Source organism: Thamnophis sirtalis, unplaced genomic scaffold, assembly GCF_051295495.1.
Source record: "Thamnophis sirtalis isolate CommonGarterSnake01/CBP01778 unplaced genomic scaffold, rThaSir2_p1.2 scaffold_1, whole genome shotgun sequence".
Taxonomy (NCBI): Eukaryota; Metazoa; Chordata; class Lepidosauria; order Squamata; family Natricidae; genus Thamnophis; species Thamnophis sirtalis.
The window spans coordinates 171,990,359-172,010,259 of NW_028261381.1; the positions used below are offsets into that span (position 1 = coordinate 171,990,359).

The 19,901-nt window shown below is 46.8% G+C and overlaps 1 protein-coding gene across 3 annotated transcripts in view; it reads left to right on the plus strand.

Moving 5' to 3' along the window:
- The window catches only part of LOC106554879 (C2 calcium-dependent domain-containing protein 4C), a 79,050-nt gene that overhangs the window by 30,002 nt on the left and 29,147 nt on the right, over positions 1–19,901 (plus strand). The window contains exon 1 of one of the 3 annotated variants that reach the window (XM_087703306.1): positions 11,357–11,830. The exons of 1 other annotated variant lie outside the window; for it this stretch is intronic. The gene's annotated coding sequence lies outside the window, so the exon portion shown is untranslated. Of the gene's footprint in view, positions 1–11,356; positions 11,857–19,901 lie in introns of those variants that run through there. One more of the 3 variants, XM_014073618.2, reaches the window with a different exon arrangement.

Sequence of the window (19,901 nt, forward strand, 5' to 3'; positions counted from 1 at the left end):
CCACACTAAGTCAATCCTTCCCGCACAACAGCACATGTACGCACGGCCCCTCCCCAGCTTCAGATGCTACCCTGAAACCTGGGGAGGGCGAAAATGGCCTCCCTCAGCCCCCCGGAAGCTGGAAATGGATAATTCCCGAACTTACGGTTGGCCCGTTGGGGCCGTTTTCTGCCCTCCCCAGCCTCCATAGGCTTTCCTGAAGCCTGGGGAGAGCAAAAACGGCCTCCTCTGGCCCCCCAGAAGGGTGAAAAATCAGCTGGCCAAGTGTGCTTATGCGTGCCAGAGCTGACAGCTGACGTGCCAGCAAATATGGCTGCCACAGTTTCGCCATTCCAGTGCTAAATGAATCATGTGATCATTAAGCAAATCCAGTTTCCTCCCCCCCCCATTGACTTTGTGGTGGAATACATGCCAGTTGCCAGTGTGTCAAGCACCCACACTTTGATCACATGGCTGTGGGAATGCAGTGACGGTTGCAAGTGCGAGGACCAGTCACAAGTCACTTTTTCTAGTGCTGTTGTGACTTTGACAGTCACTAAACCAATGGTTGTAACTCAGTGGTGGGTTTCAAATTTTTTTAGAACCTCTTCTGTAGGTGTGGCCTGCTTTGTGGGAGTTGCTTGCCGGCCATGTGACCGGGTGGGAGTGGCTTGCCAACCATGTGACTGGGTGGGCATGGCCAACTTGTAAAATGTGGTGAAACTCACTTAACAACGCTCTTGCTTAGCAACCAAAATGTTGGCTCAGAAACTCTGGCATTTGAAGCACGCAAGTCTTAAAGCTGTCAAGTTACAAGACCCTTGCACCCCTAACCCTTTAGAAAAAAAAACCGAGGGGTGTTCAAAGTTGACAGCTTTAAGACTTGTGGACTTCAACTCCCAGAATTCCTCCTCCAGTCATGTTGGTTCAGGAACTCTGGCATTGAAGTGTGCAAGTCTTAAAGCTATCAGGTTACAAGACCCTTGCACCCCTAACCCTTTAGAAAAAAAAACCAGGGTGTTCAAACTTGACAGCTTTAAGACTCGTGGACTTCAACTCCCAGAATTCCTCCTCTCGCTCTTCATCTTGATGATGTGCGGACGGGCGGGGGGAGGGAGCTGGAACCGGTTCTAAATGGCACGGTAGATTTGTGGAACCTCTTCTATAGAAGAGGCTAGAACTGACAGGAACCCGCCCCTGTTGTAACTTGAAGTGTAGTCGAACACTGTTCCAATCATTGACAAGTCAGTAGGGTATGTAACAAATGTTTCACTTAGCAACATACAGTAAATTTTGGGTTCAATTGTGGTCGTAAGTCAAGGACGACCTGTCTCCATTAAACGTCCTGCATCTTAATTCTCTTGGAAGATTTTTGCCTTTTTCAATGTCTTTGTAGATTTTAAACTGCTTTTTCACATCTATTTCCTGCACACTGCCGATCTAAGATACTCCTTGAAGCCAGAATTCAGCAGAGCAGTTTGTGTTTTTAATACACTTGGGTTTTTTTTTTAAGTTTAATTTATAGTGCCTCCTTGCCAAGATGAATCTGGGTGATGAAGACAGGTAATATTCTCAACATCACAATAAAAGGCAGAGAGAGAGAGATGAAAATAAGGCAACCATCAACAATAAATAAAACACTTCTTCACAGGATCAGCAAAACTCCCTTTCCTGGGAGAACATTCAGGGCTGAAGGCATTTTGAAAGACGACAGGTAGTCAGTCCGAATAGAGCTGAAAGGCACCTTGGAGGTCTTCTAGCTGCTTCCCGCTCAGGGAGGAAACCCTATAGCAGTGATGGCAAATGTTTTCGGCACCGAGTGCTCAAACCGGAACATGCGTGGATGTGCGTGCTAGAGACCAGCTGGCCGGCATGCATTTGTCTACTTTTTGGGGCATTTCTGGCCATTATTCGGACTGTTTTCAGGCCATTTTCCGGGCTTTTTTAGACCATTTTTGGGGCGTTTCTTGGGCTACTGTATTTTTCAGAGTATAAGACGCACCGGAGTATAAGATGCACCAAGGTTTTAAAGAGGCAAACTAAAAAAAAAAAAAAAAGTTTTTGCACTCTGCAAAAACAGCCTGTTTTTCGTGAAAATGGGCCAGGTTTCCCCCCTCCCCCCAAAAAGGGCATGGATAGCCTTTATGAGACTTATAGAGTGCTCCTCGGGCCTGGGGGGGGGGGCAAAATTGAGCAAAAAAGGGTTGTTTTCACTTATTTGTGTCCTCCCCAATCCCTAGGAGCACTCTGAAAAAGCCTCCTAAAGGTTATGCACGGCCATTTTGGTGAAGGGGGTGAGGTTTCGGGAGACAAAAAAATATATGCTGTATTCAGTGTATAAGACGCACCCAGATTTTCAGCCTCTTTTTTGAGGGGAAAAAGTCCGTCTTTATACTCCCAAAAATGCAATATTTTCAGGCCGTTTTTTGGGCCATGTTCAGGCCGTTTTCTTTCCAAGCATGGGCACCTGCCAGATGATCTTTAAGTTTCTGGAACTCCGGCAGGCACATGAATTCCGGTTTGGGCACTCGGTGCTGAAAAGGCTTGCTATCACATCTCTTCACTGAAACCAGAAGAGCAGCTGGCGACAGACCACGTGTCCACAGAGAGGGCTCCTCATGCCACCTCTGGCATGCGTGCCATAGGTCTCCATCACGGCCCTAGACCATTTCGGACAAGTGACTGTCCGGTTTCTCCTTAAACACCTCCAGTGATGAAGCGCCCACAACCTCTGGAGGAAAGCTGTTCGGATTAGTTTACTTTATTGTCATTGCACATCGTACAACGAAATCAAATGCCGTCTTCAGTGTACATTATAACTACTGACTATAAAAACACAAAGACGCATCCTTTACATTCTGTACAATTACAATTGAAAACCCGATATTGCATTAACATTGCACTATACCTGTGATGGCAAACTCATGGCACACACGTGTCACAGGTGGCACGTGGAGCCATTATTTGCTGGCACGCCAACCGTCAGCTCCGGTGTGCATGCACTGGCCAGCTAATTTTTTTGCCCTTCTGGAGGGCTGGAGGAGGCAGTTTTTGCTTTCCCCAGGCTCCGGAAGTTGGGGAGATAGAAAAATGGCCCCAACAGACCAACCGGAAATTCAGGAACAATACAATACAATAGCAGAGTTGGAAGGGACCTTGGAGGTCTTCTAGTCCAACCCACTGCTTAGGCAGGAAACCCTATACCGTTTCAGACAAATGGCTATCCAACATCTTCTTAAAGACTTCCAGCGTTGGGGCATTCACAACGTCTGGAGGCAACTTCTGTTCCATTGATTAATGGTTCTAACTGTCAGGAAATTTCTCTTCAGTTCTAAGTTGCTTCTCTCCTTGATTAGTTTCCACCCATTGCTTCTTCTCCTGTCCTCAGGTGCCTTGGAGAATAGTTTGACTCCCTCTTTCTTTGTGGCAGCCCCTCAAATATCGGAAGACTGCTATCATGTCTCCCCTAGTCCTTCTTTCTCTTAAACTAGACATACCCAGTTCCTGCAACCGTTCTTCATATGTTTTAGCCTCCAGTCCCCTAATCCTCTTTGTTGCTCTTCTCTGCACTCTTTCTAGAGTCTCCACATCTTTTCTACATCGTGATGACCAGAACTGAATGCCGTATTCCAAGTGTGGCCTTACCAAGGCCTTATAAAGCGGCATTAACCCTTCCCGTGATCTTGATTCTATCCCTCTGTTTATGCAGCCTAGAACTGTGTTGGCTTTTTTGGCAGCTGCTGCCCACGGCTGGCTCCTATTTAAATGGTTGTCCACTAGGACTCCAAGATCCCTCTCACAGTTGCTACTGTTGAGCAAGGCACCACCTATACTGTACCTGTGCATTTTTTTTGCCTAAACTCAGAACCTTACAATCCATTTCAGGTTTCCAGAGGGCCTCTGGGGGACCCGGGGAAGCCATTTTCACCCTCACCAGGCTTCAGGAAAACTTCTGAAGTCTGAGGAGGGGTCGTGTGTGCATGTGCGGGAGGGGACGTCACACATGCATGCGCAGGTGGACGGGGAGAATTGAATTGGTGTGGGCACGCACGTGTGTGTGATAGAGCGCACATGTGCAATTTTGGCACGACATAAAAAATCACTGTCTCCATCACTGATTTAGCAGCTGTAGTGTTTCACTTAACAACCTTGGCCAGAAAGACTCACTGCGCACTGCCTTGCTTAGCGATGGAGGCCTAACCTCTACCGCCATTTTGTTCCCCCGAATCTCACAACATTAGATGTCATATAACTCCATTCATTAGTGGGACGGGGTGGCTCAGTGGCTAAGATCAGTAAGGTCGGCAGTTCAGCGGTTCGAATCTTTAGCGCCTCGTAACGGAGTGAGCTCCCGTTAGTTGTCTGAGCTTCGGCCAACCGAGCAGTTCGAAAGAATGTAAAAAAAAAATGCGAGTAGAAAAATAGGAACCACCTTTGGTGGGAAGGAACAGCGTTCTGTGCGCCTTCGGCGTTGATCATGCCGGCCACATGACCACGGAGACGTCTTCGGACAGCGCTGGCTCTTCGGCTTTGAAACGGAGATGAGCACCGCCCCCTAGTGTCAGGAACGACTCGCACATATGTGTGAAGGGAACCTTTACCTAACTTCATCTGCCACGTCTCCATGAAACCATGAAATCACTTCCCCGGAACGGCGTTCCAAAAATGAAAATATATTAATCCACAAGATCATCCAGCTGGATTCTGAACCTCGGCCAACAAGGAAACGTAACGACACAACCTTAAAATCGCTAATCTGTGTAAGCACAGGCAAAGCCCAGCCTGGTGTTTGCTCACAGCCTTAGAGGCTCGGAGCAGTGAGCCAAAGGATTGTGTAGAAAAAGCTTTTCGGAGTCAAAATGAGACAGGTCCAGGTTGACGCCTGTGGCATGAGTCCATTCAGTGTGATGGCACTGAGATTCAGACACTTTCTCTGGCTCTCGTTCAGGTACAGAAAAAGACATCATGAACTATAAACTTTGAGCAGGGAATGTGCAGACAAATGCATTATGTGCAGACCAGAGATACGGTTCCACCACAAAACCGCAGTAGACAAAAGTGTGCTCGACGAAAGCGCGTACGTGACGTCATCACAGCGCGACGAAAACATCGCACTGTGATCGATAAATGTAAAATTAAAGCGAAAACCTTACCCTAACCCCCCCCAAACCTAACCCTAAACCTAACCCTAAACCTAACCCTTAACCTAACCCTAAACCTAACCCTTAACCTAACGCTAAACCTAACGCTAACCCTTAACCTAACGCTAAACGTAACCCTAACGCTCTAAACCTAACCCTAACCCTAACCCTAACCCTTAACCTAACCCTAACCCTAACCCTAACCCTTACCTTTATGTGAATCGGCTTGCTTTAATTTTATTTTTATTTCAATTTTTAATTTTTTTCGTCGCGCTGTGATGACGTCACGTACGCGCTTTCGTCGAGCGCGCTTTTGTGGACCGTGGTTTTGACGGGTCACGCAGAGATACAGGTAAATCCTTCACTTGCAACCATTGACTTAGAATAGAATAGAATAACAGAGTTGGAAGGGACCTGGGAGGTCTTCTAGTCCAGCCCCCTGCTTAGGCAGGAAACCCTACACCACTTCAGACAAATGGTTGTCCAACATCTTAAAGACTTCCAGTATTGGAGCATCCACAACTTCTGGAGGCAAGTTGTTCCACTGGTTAATTGTTCTCACTGTCAGGAAATTTCTCCTAAGTTGCTTCTCTCCTTGATTAGTTTCCACCCATTGCTTTTTCTCCTGCCCTCAGGTGCTTTGGAGAATAGCTTGACTCCCTCTTCTTTGGGGCAGCCCCTGAGATATTGGAAGACTGCTATCATGTCTCCTCTGGTCCTTCTTTTCATTAAACTAGACGTATCCAATTCCTGCAACTGTTCTTCATATGTTTGAGCCTCCAGTCCCCTGATCATCCTGGTTGCTCTTTTCTGCACTCTTTCTAGAGTCTCAACACCTTTTTTACATCGTGGCGACCAAAACTGGTTGCAGGATTCCAAGTGTGGCCTTGCCAAGTGACCATTCAAAGTTAACAATGGCATTGAAAAAAGTGATTTACAACCATTTTTTCCACACTTACAGACATTACAGTATCCCCAAAGTTGTATGATCAAAATTCGGACACTGACAGGTATAACAGAACAGAAAAACAGAATAACAGAAGAGTTGGAAGGGACCTTGGAGGTCTTCTAGTCCAACCCCCTCCTCAGGCAGGAAACCCCATTACATTTCAGATCAATGGTTGTCCAACGAGGCAGGTTTCGTTCATTGGGAGCCATATTCTCACCAGCCAATCCCTCACTGAAGCCCAAATAAAAAAAAATCCATCCATCCATCAATTGACGGACATCCGTTTGTCTTGCACTGCTGAGTTGTGCAAATAAGCTGAAAAAAGAATTATCTGTGTTGAGTGAAGTTTTTTTTTTAAGTGAGTCTTTCTGCCTGTGTTTGCATGTTCCTTCCCTTTTCCCAAAAACATCAATCAATCAATCAGAATGGAGCTGGAAGGGACCTTGGAGGTCTTCTAGCCCAACCGCCTGTTCAAGCAGGAGACCCTATACAATTTTGAGGCCAATGGCTGTCCAGTCTCTTCTTGAAAACTTCCAGGGATGGAGCACCCACAACATCTGGTGGCAAGCTGTTCCACTGGATAATTAGGAAGTTTAGGAAGTTCCTCCTTAGTTCCAGGTTTCTTGTCTTCTTGATGAGTTTCTATCCCTTGTTTCTTGTCCTGCCTTCTGATGCTTTGGAGAATAGGTTGACCCCCCCCTCTTCTTTGTGGCAGCCTCTCAAATATTGGAACGCTGTTACGTATTTATGACAGTTGCGGCGTCCCAGGGTCACATGATTCCCTTCTGCGACCTTCTGACAAGCATAGCCAAGGAGGAAACCCGGATTCACTTAACAACCGTGTTACTAATTGAACAGCTGCAGCGATTCCCTTAACCATGGTGGCCACCGAGGTCGCAACATGGAGCACAAACTCACTTAACAGCCGTCTCTCAGCAATGGAAATGTGGGGCTCAATTGTGGTCATAAAATGAGGACCACCTGTGTTTGGAGGGGAATCCTTTGATTGCAACCAGCAAAGTTTTCCTCTTAGCGTTCCGGAAACTTGCTGAGTGGGCCTGTTTTCCTTCACCCAACGAATCTTTGCAAGGCTCCAGGGGTGGGATTCAGCTGATTCGGATCGGTTTGGGCGAACCGGTTGTTATGATTTTGCGCAGTTCGGAGAACTGGTAAAATCGAACACTGGCTAGCCACGCCCACCCCACCCTGTATATTATCTTCTCTTCACCACGCGGTCCAGCTAATTTCCGTGCCTCACCTGTTCTGCTCACCAAAGGTAAGTATGCCGTCGGCTCGCCCTTCGCCTCAGGATGGGGCCCAGGGACACGCTATTCCCCGGCTCCGGCCTTGCTCTAGAGCCTCCGCCCGTTTGCTGACCGCCTCTGCCAGGTCGAAGAATGTGCCATTCAGTGGTGAAATTCAAATTTTCTTCTGCCGGTTCTGTGGGCGTGGCTTGGTGGGTGTGACGTGACTTGGTGGGCGTGGTGTGGCTTGGTGGGCGTGGCTTGGTGGGCATGGCAGGGGAAGGCTACTGCAAAATCTCCATTCCCACCACACTCTGGGGCCGGCCAGAGGTGGCATTTGCCGGTTCTCCGAACTACTCAAAATTTCCGCTACCGATTCTCCAGAACCTATCAGAACCTGCTGGATTTCAACCCTGGTGCCATTCCCTGGCTCCGGCCTTGCCCCGGGCTTCCCCCTGCTTGCCACCCGCCTTGGCCAGGTTGGGGAATGCGCCATCCACTCTTCTGACGGGCTTCCCCTGGTCTTTTATCTTTAAACTTTAAACTGCCAAAAATGAAGGTGCTGCTTTCCTTCCGGCAGTTTAAAGTTTGATCTCGATACGGGAAAAAATGAGGATTCTCCCGATCCTGAGGGGATCCATCTTTGTATGAAGCGACTGACTCTGGAAAGGCGATGGAACAAGCGTAAAGCCTCCCCCCTCCCCCCCGGCTACGCATTGATAAAACGCCTCACCGAAAGAGTCTTACTGGAAGTGGCGCATCAGGCTTTGATGCCTCTTGTGAGGCGGCTGTTCTCAGGCAGCTAATTCTGAAAGAGAAATCCTAAGGATTCTAAGGAGCTCCCACAATTGACCAAACATCGCAATGAAAGAGGTTTTTGATGCAACTTATGATTGTACATAAAATTTGAGACCTCTCCCTTCCTCCCTCTCTTCATTTCTTTCTTCCGTCTCTTCCTCCTTCTTGCCCTTTCCTCTCTTTTTCTCTCCTTCCTTCTCTCCTCTCCTTCCTCTCTTCATTTCTTTCTTTCCCTTCCTCATTCCTCCCTCCCTCTTTCTTTTCCTTCTCCTTGCTTCCTTCCCTCCCTTCCTTTTTTCTCCTCCCTTCCATCCCTTTCTTTCTTTCCTCTCTCCTTTCTTCCCTTTCTTTTCTCTCTCCTTCCTTCCCTCCTTTCCTTCCTCCCTTCATTTCTTTCTTCCCCTTCTCATTCCTCCCTCCCTCTTTCTTTTCCTTCTCCTTGCTTCCTTCCCTCCCTTCCTTTTTTCTCCTCCCTTCCATCCCTTTCTTTCTTTCCTCTCTCCTTTCTTCCCTTTCTTTTCTCTCTCCTTCCCTCCCTCCTTCTCTCCCTTCCTTTGTTCCCTCTCTGCTATCTCCATCCCTCACTTTCTTTTCTCTCCTTCCTTCCGTCCCCCTTCCTTTCTTCTCTCTCTGCTTCCTCCCTCCCTTTCTTTCTCTCCTTCCTTCCCTCGTTCCCTCCCTTCATTTTTCTCCCCCCTCCTTCTTCCCTCCCTTTTTCTCTCTTCTTCCCTTCCTCCTTTCCTTCCTTCATTTCTTTCTTCCCTCTCTTCCTCCATCCCTCTTTCTTTTCTCTTTCTCTCCTTTCTTCCTTCCTCTCTTCCCTTCCCTCCCTTTTCTCCTTCATTTCTTTCTTCCCTGCTTCCTCCTTCCCTCCCTTTCTTTTCTCTCTCCTTCCTTCCTTCCCTTCCTATTTTCTATTTTTTATTCTATTCTGCATTCTTTCTATTCTATTCTGCATCCTATTTTATTCTCTTTTATTTTCTATTCTATTTTCTATTTTTTATTCTGTTCTGCATTCTTTCTATTCTATTTTCTATTTTCTATTTTCTATTCTATTCTATTCTATTCTATTCTATTCTATTCTATTCTATTCTATTCTATTCTATTCTATTCTATTCTATTTTATTTTCTATTCCACTTTCTATTTTCTAAAAGTTGGAGCCAGTTTGGTGTAGTGGTTTAGGTGAAGCAGTGGTGGGATTCAGCCAGTTCGCACCACTTCGGGAGAACCGGTTGTTAACTTTCTGAGCAGTTTAGTGAACTGGTCATTGGAAGAAATCATTAGGGCAGAGAATTGGTTGTTAAATTATTTGAATCCCACCACGGAGGTGCAGGCTTAGAAATCAGGAGACAGTGAGTTCTAGTCCCGCTTTAGGCATGAAAGCTGACAGGATCACTTTGGGCCAATCACTAGGAGACACTGAGTTCTAGTCCCGCCTTAGGCATGAAAGCTGACTGGATCGCTTTGGGCCAATCACCAGGAGACGCTGAGTTCTAGTCCCGCCTTAGGCATGAAAGCTGACTGGATGACTTTGGGCAAATCACCAGGAGACGGTGAGTTCTAGTCCCGCTTTAGGCATGAAAGCTGACTGGATGACTTTGGGCCAATCACCAGGAGATGCTGAGTTCTAGTCCCGCCTTAGGCATGAAAGCTGGCTGGATGACTTTGGGCAAATCACCAGGAGATGCTGAGTTCTAGTCCCGCCTTAGGCATGAAAGCTGACTGGATCGCTTTGGGCCAATCACCAGGAGACGCTGAGTTCTAGTCCCGCCTTAGGCATGAAAGCTGACTGGATGACTTTGGGCAAATCACCAGGAGATGCTGAGTTCTAGTCCCGCCTTAGGCATGAAAGCTGGCTGGATCACTTTGGGCCAATCACCAGGAGACAGTGAGTTCTAGTTCTACTTTAGGCATAAAAGCTGGCTGGGTGACTTTGGGCCTGTGAATTTCTCTCAGCCCAAGCCACATATTAAACATATTTGCTGCCTTTAGTAAAGTAATACATAAATCCAAACCACTCCCTCCATGCCTGAACCAACCAGGAATAAAATGCATTGATAACATTGCTTTCAGACAAGCGAAAGCTCTCTGCATGTGCTCAGAGGCTCTGTTACATGATACCACCAATGCCAGCAACCTGAATTGTGAACAGGGTCATCTCCTCTGAGCCTCCCCCCCCTCCATCCCCAAAATGAAATTCCGATTGAAAAGCCGTACATGCGAAGAGGTTTACCACTCCATACCAGAACAGGGTTTCCCTCCTGCCTGATAATCAGAACAACTTTCATGCTTGTCTCTCAGCAGAGGCCAAAATCAAACCCTCCGGCCTAATCAGACAGCCACAAAGTAAATCTAAAATGAATTACACCAGCCGTGCCGAGCGCAGGAAACTGGGGGGAGGGAGCAAGTGTGTTACACAAGGACCTGAAAAGCAAAACAACAAAACAAAACAAGAAACACCTCCCCCCCCCAAACTTAAACACATTTTGGAAACTGACCCTCTCTATGGAAAGATCAGAAAGAAAACAAATGTATATACTATACACACACACACACACACATATAAAAGGAGAGGAGGAGGAGAAGGAGGAAGAGGAAGAGGAGGAGAAGGATTAATCAAGTTCATTAAACAGATCTCTCTTTGTCTAATCTTTTCTGAAGGCTTATGATGTGATCAGACAGAGGGGGGGGAGACTAAGAGAGAGAGACTAGCAGAGAGAGAGAAAAGAGCGAGATTCTAGGAGAGAAAGAGAGATATACTAGGAAAGAGAGAGAGACAGGGAGAAAGAGAAAGAGAGATATGTAATAGGAGAGAGAGAGATGTAATAGTGGGAGAGAGAGAGGGAGGGAGAGAGACAAGGAGGGAGAGAGAGGAAGAAAGAAAGAAATGTAATAGGAGGAAGGGAGGGAGAGAGAGGGGGGAGAGAGAGGGAGAGAGAGAGAAAAAAGAGAGAGATGTAATAGGAGAGAGGGAGAGAGAGATGTAATAGTAGGAGAGAGAGAGAGGGAGGGAGGGAGAGAGACAAGGAGGGAGAGAGAGGAAGAAAGAAATGTAGTAGGAGGGAGGGAGGGAGAGGGGGAAGAGAGGGAGAGAGAAAAAGAGAGAGAGATGTAATAGGAGAGAGAGAGAGATGTAATAGTAGGAGAGAGAGAGTGGGGGGAGAGAGACAAGGAGGGAGAGAGAGAGGAAGAAAGAAAGAAATGTAGTAGGAGGGAGGGAGGGAGAGAGAAAGAGAGAGAGAGAGAGAGACTGACTAGCACTCACTCATAAACACACACACACACACACTCACACGCCCGGGGGGACGACTCTGACTTTACGTGCGTGAGAAAGCAAATGAAGTCGGGAACAAACCCACCCAAGACCACCCCTCTCCCGGATCCACCGTTGCAGCCGGTCAGCAGCCTCCGTCCCTTTCCTGCAGGGCAGCCAAGCCAGACCTGCGCGGGTTCCTCTGCGTGTGCCTGTGTCGGTGTGCTTGCGTTGCGCGAGCGAGCGAGCCAGCCAGCCAGGCGGCCAAAAAAAAAAAGCGGCGGGTCCCTGTCTTAGGAGGATTACGGCACCGTTGCGGCGGGCTTGAGAATCGGGGGCTGCTTTCTGGTGCCTGCGATGAATGAACGGGGCTAACCTCGCTGGTATAAAAAGGCGACGTCGCGGGTTCTCGGTGCCAGCCCAGGAGAAGGCGGCGAAAGGATCGCTGGTTCCCTTACTTCCCAGGTGTGTAGCGGAGTTTGGGGCTCGCCGTAAGTACAGTTTTTCTACTTTCAAAGGGAAGGGAGGTCGAGAAAGCTCTCTCTCTCTCTCTCTCTCTCTCTCTCTCTCTCTCTCTCTCTCTCTCTCTCTCTCTCTCTCTCTCTCTCTCTCTCTCTCTCTCTCTCTCTCTCTCTCTCATTCTCTCTCTCTCTCATTCTCTCTCTCTCCCTTTCTCTCTCTTTCTCTATCTCTCTCTCTCCCTTTCTCTTCTCCCCCTTTCTCTCTTTCTCTCTCCCCCCCTTTCTCTCTCTCTCCCTTTCTCTCTCTCTCTCCCTTTCTTTCTCTCTCTCTCTATCTCACTCTCTCTCTCTCCCTTTTTCTCTCTCTCCCTTTCTCTCTGATTGTGTATTTGTGTGTTTATTAGCATCCTTTAGATCAATCCTAGCTCCCTCCTCAACCCATGTTTTGCAAGCTTAAAATTCTATTTCTTTCTTTCCTCTATCCCTACCTTATTTGATTGCATCCCGGAGACCCTCTCGAGGTTTTTTTTTAGCAATCTCAACCCTGGGATCAAATTGTTGCTAAAAGTTCATCGGGCCTCGATTTTCAACACACACAAAAAAGCCAAGCCCTGTTTCAACAAGTTCCCAGCGGTGAGGAGCATACGCAGAGAGCAGAAAGACAGACTGGGACTCTCTACCCTTCTTTGCTCAGCCTTATTTTGGGTGTACCCCCCCCCCCCCCTTAAATAGCAGAGTTGTTGCTATAGTGGTTGGTATCCAAGAGAAAACAACCCTTTCTCTTGGGGGAGAGGGGGGGAAAGGGAGAGAAGAGATACAAGCAGAGAGAAAGAAAGAGAGACTAGGGGAGAGTGAGCGAGAGATTGACTAGGAGAGAGAAAAGATACTAACAGAGAGAAAAAGAAAGAGAGAGAGAGAAAAGATACTAGCAGAGAGAAAGAAAGACTAGGAGAGAGAGAGAGAAAAAGATACTAGCAGAGAGGAAGAAAGAGAGAGACTAGGAGAGAGAGAGAGAAGCAGAGAGAAAAGATACTAGCAGAGAGGAAGAAAGAGAGACTAGGAGAAAGAGAGAGAAAAGATACTAGCAGAGAGAAAAAGAGAGAGAGAGAGAGAAGATACTAGCAGAGAGAAAGAAAGAGACTAGGAGAGAGAGAGAGAAAAGATACTAGCAGAGAGGAAGAAAGAGAGAGACTAGGAGAGAGAGAGAGAGAAGCAGAGAGAAAAGATACTAGCAGAGAGAAAGAGAGAAACTAGGATGGAGGGAGAGAGGGGGGCAAGTAATCATTTTTTAAATTGTGTGTTTTTTTTAAGGCTGCTCTCGAATCCACAACAAAAGTAGACCTCACAAGGAGAGTGTTTATGTTTGAGAGAGATCGGGGCCAGATAGGTGATGCTTGAGTTGGGGGAAGGAAAGGTCCTGATTTCAGACAGGATGGAAAGGGATTAGGGAATAAACTGCCTTATGAGAAACTGAGATTTGGAAGCTGGGCAGTTTTTTGTTTTTCTTGTTTTACTTTTAAACTGCAGTTTTTGATCTGGCTTGGGTAAAATTCATCCCCTAATGATAGACACTTCTGCTGTGTCATTTGACCATTGCCGAAAAGGCAAAAGGTGTTGTTGTGCGCAGGTAGAAGATTGGTTGTCAACAAGTAGATCCCTTGGCCATGTACAGTTTGGGCCAAATTCTTTCTTCTGGTGGTGTCTTTTTTTTAAATTTAAAAAAAAAACCTCTGAGTCCAGTTTGGAGACGATCATTGGGTTTCCCCAGAGAGACACAGGGGAAGCCTCTGGTTTCTTTAGAGCGGTTTTACCTGGATGCAGGAAGGATCTTCCTTGCAAATCTTAACGTTAGGAGAATCAATCTCTCTCTCTCTCTCTCTTTCTCTCTCTCTCTGTCTCTCTCTCTCTCCCCCCACCCCAGCGGGAGAGCAAGTCCCTCTATCCTGATCAACAGTTTTAGTTGAAGACGCTTCCAGTTTAAGGAGAGCTCTTCCTTGCTTAATAGCAATAGCAGTAGACTTATATACCGCTTCATAGGGCTTTCAGGCCTCTCTAAGCGGTTTACAGAGAGTCAGCATATTGCCCCCAACAATCTGGGTCCTCATTTTACCCACCTCGGAAGGATGGAAGGCTGAGTCAACCTTGAGCCGGTGAGATTTGAACCGCTGAACTGCTGATCTAGCAGTAGCCTGCAGTGCTGCATTTAACCACTGCGCCACCTTGGCTCTTAACCTAGAACGATCAATGATCAACAACTATCAGTTATGAAATTATTCTCAGGATAGTTTTTCCAAGCCTTCCTTGGAGAATCCAGTTCTTTCACAGAACCCTTCTTAGTCCTAGAATTATAGGTTTGGCTTAGATTCAGGAGAAGTTTCATCATCATCAGAGTTGGAAGGGACCTTGGAGGTCTTCTAGTCCAACCCCCTGCTCAAGCAGGAGACCCTATACCATTTCAAACAAATGGACGTCCATTCTCTTCTTAAAAGCATGCAGTGATGGAGGCACCCACAACTTCCGGAGGCTAATTGGTTGTCCTCACTGACAGGAAATTTCTCCTTAGTTCTAGGTTGCTTCTCTCCTTGGTTAGTTTCCATCCGTTGTTTTCTTGAATTTGAAGGCCGAGAGCCGAGGTGGCGCAGTGGTTAAATGCAGCACTGCAGGCTACTTCAGCTGACTGCAGTTCTGCAGTTCGGCGGTTCAAATCTCAGCGGCTCAGGGTTGACTCAGCCTTCCATCCTTCCAAGGTGGGTAAAATGAGGACCCGGATTGTTGGGGGCGATATGCTGACTCTGTAAACCGCTTAGAGAGGGCTGAAAGCCCTATAAAGCGGTATAGAAGTCTAACTGCTATTGCTATTTCTATTATAGGGATGGGGGGGAATGTCCGGACTAAACGTAATTTCTTATCTTGGATTTTCCCTCTTACCTGAGGGAGCCCCCTTGTGGAGTACTGTGAAGCTGTTACCATGGCAACTCCATTGGATGTACAGTAGAAGCCATTTAAAGGCACAACAGGTTGCATCTTAACAGAACACCGAGGGGTTTTAGGGGTGTCTATTGCCTCCTTAGCATTCCTCGTAGCTTAAAATGTTCCTCCTTGGTCATTTCTTGGGATATTTTCTCCTCTGTCCAGCAAGATTGGACTGAGTTAGATCTAACCTAGCCCAAATCAGGGAGAAATCAGAAATGTGAGTGAAGTTCTTTTGCCACCGCCAATATCCTTCTTCTCCAAACGGTAATTTGATTACCACCATTACCCTTGACTAGAAATGGTGACATCCATGGATTTAATAGTACTAATAACAACAACAGAGTTGGAAGGGAGGTCATCTAGTCCAACCCACAGCTCAGGCACGAAACCCTGTTATCATTTCATATAAATGGTTGTCCAATCTCTTCTTAAAAACTTCCAGTGTTGGTGCATTCACAACTTCTGGAGGCGAGTTGTCCCACTGGTTAATTGTTACAACTGTCAGGAAATTTCTCCATAGGATGCTTCTCTCCTCGATTAGTTTCCATCCGTTGCTTCTTAACAGAATAATAAAATAACAGAGTTGGAAGGGACCTTGGAGGTCTTCTAGTCCAACCCCCAGCTCAGGCACGAAACCCCGTATCATTTCATACAAATGGTTGTCCAACATCTTCTTTAAAATTTCCAGTGTTGGAGCATTTACAACTTCTGGAGGCAAATCGTTCTACTAGTTACTTGTTCTAATTTCTCCTTAGTTCTAGGTTGCTTCTTTCCTTGATTAGTTTCCACCCATTGCTTCTTGTTCTGCCCTCAGGTGCTTTGGAGAATAGTTTGACTCCCTCTTCTTTGCGGCAACCCCTGAGATATTGGACGACTCCTATCATGTCTCCCCTAGTCCTTTTTCTCATTAAACTAGACATACCCAGTTCCTGCAACAGTTTTTCGTATGTTTTAGTCTTTAGACCCTGTAATCATCTCTGTTACTCTTCTCTGTACTCTTTCTAGAATCTCAACATCTTTTATATATATATATATATATTGGCAGCCAAAACTGGATGCAGTATACCAAAGTGTGGCCTTACCAAGGCATTATAAAGTTATCAAGTCAGACGTTCTCCATCCCAGGGCTCTATCTCCGAGCCCTTAATTCTGTCCCTTCGCCTAACACGGGAAGATAGAGGAAACCATTTCTTGTCAATCCATTATCTGCCCAGCTCCGAATGATCTCAGAACCATTCCCAGCTTTACCAGCAGACAATTCTGTAATTAGGACTCTTATTTGAGATAAATACAGCTGATGGACGTTTCAATAAAGAAATAAATAAATGGCCCCTCTGAGTCATACCCTTTTCCTGGTTCAATTTTCCTCCGGATTCTAAAAGCTGCGTCTTAGTTCCCCGAAGCTTCCCTTTTTTTACTCTGACTTTTTTTTTTTTTTTGTTATTGCTGCCTCCCCTGTCACTCAAGCCGTACCTGAACGCAAGGATGAGCTCACTGTTTGCAGGGCAAGATTCAGGGGTTTTTTTTGTTTTTTTTGGCGAGGTTTGATTTCAGCAAGGGCAGAGCTGAGCAAGGTTCAGCTGAGCCGGAAGGAAAACAAGAACAGAATAACAAGAGTCGGAAAGGGACCTTGGAGGTCTTCTAGTCCAACCAGCTTCCCAAACAGGAGAACCTCTATGGATAATCCTCATCTTAACAGTTCGTTTAGGGACCGTTCGAAGTTACGACGGCATGGGGGAAAAAACTGACTTATGATTCTAAAAGTCAGAGAAGAGCAACCAGGATGATTAGGGGACTGGAGGTTAAAACATACGAAGAACAGTTGCAGGAACTGGGCATGGCTGATCTAGTGAAGAGAAGGACCAGGGGAGACAGGATAGCAGTCTTCTGATATTTGAGGGGCTGCCACAGAGAGGAGAGATCAAGCTATTTTCCAAAGCACCTGAAGGCCAGACAAGGAATCATGGATGGAAACTGAACAAGGAGAGAGTCAACCTGGAAATAAGGAGAAATTTCCTGATAGGGAGAGAAATCAACCCACGGAACAGAAGTTGCCTTCAGCAGTTGTGGGAGCTTCATCACTGGAAGCTTTCAAGAAGAGACTGGGCTGTCAACTGTCAGAAATGATGTAGGGTCTCCTGCTTGAGCAGGGGGCTGGACTAGATGACCTACAAGGTCTCTTCCAACTCTGTTAATTTGTTATTCTATTAAAGCACTACGGAGTGGTATATGCCTAAATGCGATTGCTATTATGAATGCAGAGAAGAGCAACCAGGACGATTAGGGGACTGGAGGTTAAAACATATGATGAACGGTTGCAGGAACTGGCCATGGCTGATCTAGTGAAGAGAAGGACCAGGGGAGACAGGATAGCAGTCTTCCAATATTTGAGGGGCTGCCACAGAGAGAGGCGGTCAAGCTATTTCTCAAAGCACCCGAAGGTCAGACGAGGAATAATGGATGGAAACTGATCAAGGGAAGATTCAACCTGGAGATAAGGAGACATTTTCCGACAGTGAGAAAAATCAACCCATGGAACAGAAGTTGCCTTCGGAAATTGTGGAAGTTTCATCCCTGGAGGCTTTCAAGAAGAGACTGGACCACCACCTGTTAGATATGGTGTAAAGTCTCCTGCTTGAGCAGGGGGCTGGACTAGGTCTCTTCCAACTCTGTTAATCTGTTTCATACTTAAGACTGCTGCAGCACCCCCCTAATCACCTGATCAAATTTCAGGCACTCGGCTACTGGCCTGTGTTAATGACGGTTGCAGTGTCTTGGGGGGGGGGGGGCGGGCTCACGTGATTCCCCTTTGTCGACCTTCCGACAAGCAAAGTCGATGGGGAAGTCCGATCCACTTAACAACCTTAGCAACCGCAGGTGATTCACTTAACCAAGGTGGGAAGAAAACTCGTAAAACTGACAACAAATGTCTCGCTTAAGAACAGAAATTTCGGGCTCAATTGTGGTCGTAAGTCGGGGATTACCTGTGCCATTACCAGACAAATGGTCGTCCAATCTCTTCTTAAAAACTTCCGGTGTTGGAGCACTTACAACTTCCGCAGGCCAATCGTTCCACTGATTTATTGTTCTCACTGTCAGGAAATTTCTCCTTAACTTCTCTCCTTGATTAGTTTCCTTCCTTTGCTTCTTGTCCTGCGTTCGGGTGCTTTGGAGAACCTGTCTACTCCCTCTTCTTTGTGGCAAGCACCTCAAATACTGGAGGACTGCTATCATCTCACTCTTAGTCCTTCTTATTACTGAATTAGACATAACCGCAGTTCTGCAAACCTTTCCTTGTATGATTTAGCCTCTAGTCCCCTAATCTTCTTGGTTGCTCTTCTCTGCACTCTTCTCCGAATCTCAAGATCTTTTCATAGTCCTGTACATCAGGGTTGGAAGGGACTTTGGAAGTCAGCTAATCCAACCCCTGCTCAAGCAGGAGGACCTGAGCCATTTCAGACAAATGGCTGTCCAATCTCTTAAAAACCTCCAGCGTTGGAGCAACTCACAACCTCCGGTGGCCAGTTGTCCCACTGGTTAATTGTTCCAACCGTCGTGAAATTTCTCCTTGGTTCTCGCTGGCTTCTCTCCTTGGATTTGTCTCCTTCCGTCTCCTTGGGTTGAAGTTGGAATTTCTCCTCCTGCGTCCTAATTTCTTTAAAAATTACACTATCCTATGCAGAGAGGAAGGACGCAGCAGCTAAGAGGCTGAGCTTGTCAATCAGAAAAGTCGGCAGTTCGGCGGTTTGAATCCCTAGCACCGCGTAACGGAGTGAGCTCCCGTCACTTGTCCCAGCTTCTGCCAACCTAGCAGTTCGAAAGGGTTCCACCAAAAAACCGCGGTAGACTAAAGCGCGTGTGACTAAAGCGCGGTGACAAAACCACACCGTCAAAACCGCCCGACAACAGCACGCCGACAACAGCGCACCGACAGAAGCGCGCTGTAACATAACCCTAAACCTAACCCTAAACCTAACCCTAAACCTAACCCTAAACCTAACCCTAAACCTAACCCTAAACCTAACCCTAAACCTAACCCTAAACCTAACCCTAAACCTAACCCTAAACCTAACCCTAAACCTAACCCTAACCCTAACCCTAACCCTAACCCTAACCCTAACCCTAAACCTAACCCTAAACCTAACCCTAAACCTAACCCTAAACCTAACCCTAAACCTAACCCTAAACCTAACCCTAAACCTTACCTTAAGTTAAATCGCGCTTCTGTCGGCGCGCTGTTGTCGGCACGCTTTTGACATTGCGGTTTTAGCGCCGCGGTGTTGTCGGCACGCTTTTGACGTTCGCGGTTATGTCGTGCCACGGTTCGAAAGCACGTTAAAAATACAAGTAGAAAAATAGGAACCAGCTTTGGTGGGAAGGTAACAGCGTTCCGTGCTCCTTCGGCGTTTAGTCATGCCAGCCACACGACCACGGAGATGTCTTCGGATAGCGCTGGCTCTTTGGCTTTGAAACGGAGATGAGCACCGCCCTCTAGAGTCAGGAATGACTAGCGCATATGTGCAAGGGGAACCTTTACCTTATGGAGGGAGGAAGGAACCCCATAAAGTGTCTTTTCTTTCAGCTATGTCCTTCTCAGCTCAGTTTGAGGACTGCACCTTTCTCCACCCAGCTGCAAAAAAGCAGAGCTGAAAGGCTGCATTAGGCAGAGCGAAAAAGATCTGCAACAGGTCTTTTTAAGAGCCTCGGGGTATTTAACAATGCATATAATTCTTGATCCTGTTGAGAAGCTGTTTCTGTTGCCTTGCAGCCTGACGGATCTAATTATATTAAGATTCTAATGATGCATCGTGGTTTAATTAGAGGGTCTCGGAGCTTCAGACAGATCGGGGCCGTGAGCTGGAAATAAACAAGGTGGGCTTCGACCCTTTGCAAATAATTTGGCACCAGAACTTTGGGGTAGCCTACTTTTGAAATACAGGTAGTCCTCGACTTACAACCGTTCTTTTTGCGACCGAAATTTTATATCCCCCACTCTGCAAAAAGTGACTTTGGACCGGTCCTCGTATTTATGACTGTTGCAGCATCCCTGCCGTCACGTCGTCAGAATTTGGGCGCTTAGCAACCAGTATGTGCGTCTGATG